Raw genomic sequence first — 3,509 nt, 5'->3', positions numbered from 1 at the left:
TAGCGTAATGGCTATGTCGCTGGACTCCCACGTAGTCAACCACAGTTCACGTCCCAGACCTGGTGACTTAAAACTCACGCTGGGCACGTGTGCATGCATGCCCAAGATCCTGAGAGGAGAACAGAGGAGAAGGGATTGCTGCGTGGCCATCCCCCCCGGGGGGTGATTTCTCACTTTATATCTCTCTGTCTCTCTCTATCTGTCTGGTGCGCGCACGTGCCCTGTAGCTGAACCTCCCCCCCCCAAAAAAAAATGATTGCACACAGGGGTCCAGACGCAATTCATTTTGAGAATGTCAACAGATACACCAACTACTGCTTTGGATTTCACTGATTGGCTATAGTTGACCAGATGTTTGTAATGCAGCCAATCTGAGTGAAGAAATATCCTTATTTGCAGCTCTGTTGCAATGGTGAAATCTACAACCACAAGGAGATGCAACGGCATTTTGAATTTGAATACCAGACCAAAGTAGATGGTGAAATAATCCTTCATCTTTATGACAAAGGAGGAATTGAGCAGACAATCTGTATGTTGGATGGGGTATTTGCATTTATTTTACTGGATACTGCCAACAAGAAAGTGTTCCTGGGTAGAGATACGTATGGAGTCGGACATTTATCTAAAGCCATGACAGGAGACGGATTTTTGGCTGTGTGTTCAGAAGCGAAAGGTCTTGTTACATTGAAGCACTCCACAACTCTTTTTTTAAAAGTGGAACCTTTTCTTCTGGGACATTATGAAGTTTTGGATTTAAAGCCAAATGGCAAAGTGGCATCTGTGGAAATGGTTAAATATCACCACTGTAGGGATGAGCCACTATGTGCCCTTTATAACACCGTGGAGAAACTCTTCCCAGGTTTTGAGTTAGAAACTGTGAAGAGCAATCTCCGGATCCTGTTTGATAATGCTATTAAGAAACGTTTGATGACAGAAGAATTGGCTGCCTTTCATTAGGGGGCTTGGACTCTAGTTTGGTTGCTGCAACTCTGTTAAAGCAGCTAAAAGAGGCCCAAGTACAGTGTCCTCTCCAGACATTCGCAATTGGGATGGAAGACAGCCCTGATTTACTGGCTGCCAGGAAGGTGGCAAATCATATTGGAAGTGAACATCATGAAGTCCTCTTTAACTCTAAGGAAGGCATTCAGGTCCTGGATGAAGTCATATTTTCCTTGGAAACTTATGATATTACAACGGTTTGTGCTTCAGTAGGTACGTATTTAATTTTCAAGTATATTCGGAAGAACATAGTGTGGTGAGCTTCTCTGGAGAGGGATCAGATGAAATTGCACAGGGTTACATCTATTTGCATAAGGCTCCTTCTCCTGAAAAAGTCGAAGAGGAGAGTGAGAGGCTTCTGAAGGAGCAAAATTTGTTCGATGTTCTCTGTGCAGATCGAACTACTGGTGCCCATGGCCTTGAACGAAGAGTCCCATTCTTGGATCATTGATTTTCTTCCTATTACTTGTCTCTGCCACCAGAAATGAGGATTCCAAAGACTGGAATAGAAAAACATCTCCTGAGAGAGATGTTTGAGGACTCCAATCTGATACCCAAAGAGATTCTCTGGCGACCAAAAGAAGCCTTCAGTGATGGAATTACCTCAGTTAAGAATTCCTGGTTTAAGATTTTACAAGAATATGTTGAACACCAGGTTGATGATGCAATGATGGCAGCTGCAGCCCAGAAATTTCCCTTCAATACTCCTAAAACTAAGGAAGGCTATTCCTACCATCAAATCTTTGAACACTACTACCCAGTCCGAGCTGAATGGCTGACCCACTGCTGGATACCCTAGTGTATAAATGCCATGGACCCTTCTGCCTGTACACTGACCCCATTATAAGTCAGCTGCCAAGGCTTAGGTGCCCTCTAAGCTGTGGAGTTAAAGTGAATGTTTCTACTTGCTGGGAAGTGCAGGGGGACTGGGGCCTAGTAGGTGAGTAGTGAGATTTACTTGGGTATGAAACAATTTAAAAAAAAAAAAAAGGCTTACTTTTTTTTAAAAAAAAAAGGTCTTAATGGGATAAAACGTTAAAGACTTGGATGAGACAAACTTTGTTTATTTAATTATAAAAAACTTTTTTTCAAAGCTCTAAAGTAAGTTTTCAGTTTATTTTAAAAGCACTGCTTATATTAAATAGACATTAATTTTATGCTACTTCTTTTTATTCTAATGAAATATACTTTATTACAATCTGGCTATTTTCTTTATCTTAAGGAAAAAATCTCTAGAATTTCTTTTTTAGCTCCCTATGAAACATTAAATAGTACAGTATTATATCATATCTAAATTTATATATGTGTAACTCAGTAGAATGTAAGGCAATTGAAACCAATTAGTTGATAAAACAGTAGGTTCAATTAGGATTTTTAAAGGAAAGCAAAAATATTATCACAAAAATCAAGTGTTCAAGTAACATGATACTTAACAGTATTAAACTATTGAAATACATCTTTAGAAGTTTACACAAAGAACTTACATCCATTTGTCTACAGTATTAAACTATTGAAATATATCTTTAAAAGTTTACACAAAGAACTTACATCCATTTGTCTAGAAAAGATTTATGAGTCTTTGGATCACAATTTTTTTTTCATCCTATGCATTTTTGGTTGTTCAATCTGCATTTCTCCCCTTTCTTGGACTTCCCTCTCAACTCAACTGTTAAGACGGACTAGAGGATTTCCCTGCATGTTCTTTTCCTAATGAACTTCCATCATTCCTTCTCTACTTCCTTTCTTCCCTTGGTTTTATTTGTTTAATTTATTCAAAGAATGTGCATGCATATGACAAAGAGAAGAACCCTCTATAGGTTTCCTCATGTCACAATCAACTTCTTACTCCAGACCTCTAGTTCATTAGGACCCTGGATACACAATCACATGCCTGGCATGTTTATAGGCTAACCCAGGAACCTGAACCTGCCGCCAGTCATGTGATTTCCAACACTACTGTTCCATTTGCTACCAACTGCACCACTAGGCTGAGCTGAGTTTCCTTCTATTTTCTAGTATATATCCACCAAAGAAAGCATTTAAGACTTTGCTTATATATACTAATTCCTGGGTAAATTCTGAAAATCAGAAAAAAGACCACAACTTTAGCATATATCTCCTGGTGTCTCAGTTACCTTAAGAAGTACTTTTTTTGTGTGGAAAGTGTGTGTGTGTGTGTGTGTGTGTGTGTGTGTGTGTGTGTGTGTGGTATTTTAGACAGGTCTAGCTATACTGCAATACTCTTGTCTCAGCTTCTCAAGTAGCAGGGACTCCAGCATGCCCTACCATATCCAGACTTCAGAATGGGCCAGGAAGTGAACCTAGGCCTTTCATGTGGCCTCAGTCAAGTAGCAGTGTCAGTTAGCACTTATGCTACTGAGTCAGAGCTCCATTTCTATTTCAATCTGTCATCATCTCTCACTGCACTATTTTTTCTGCTGAATCTTTATCTGATTTCCATAAAACACCACAAACACACAAATGACAAAAAAAAAAAAATCTTTTACATG

General features: G+C 39.3%; 1 pseudogene; it reads left to right on the top strand.

The window, feature by feature from the left end:
• Positions 1 to 338: 338 nt before the first annotated feature.
• Positions 339 to 1,865, top strand: LOC102488696 (asparagine synthetase [glutamine-hydrolyzing]-like; annotated as a pseudogene).
• Positions 1,866 to 3,509: the final 1,644 nt, after the last annotated feature.

The sequence above is a fragment of the Tupaia chinensis genome, unplaced genomic scaffold, assembly GCF_000334495.1.
Source record: "Tupaia chinensis unplaced genomic scaffold, TupChi_1.0 Scaffold000414_1, whole genome shotgun sequence".
Classification (NCBI taxonomy): Eukaryota; Metazoa; Chordata; class Mammalia; order Scandentia; family Tupaiidae; genus Tupaia; species Tupaia belangeri.
Note: the sequence above shows the minus strand (reverse complement) of the source record. Positions and strands in the feature narration are given on the sequence as shown.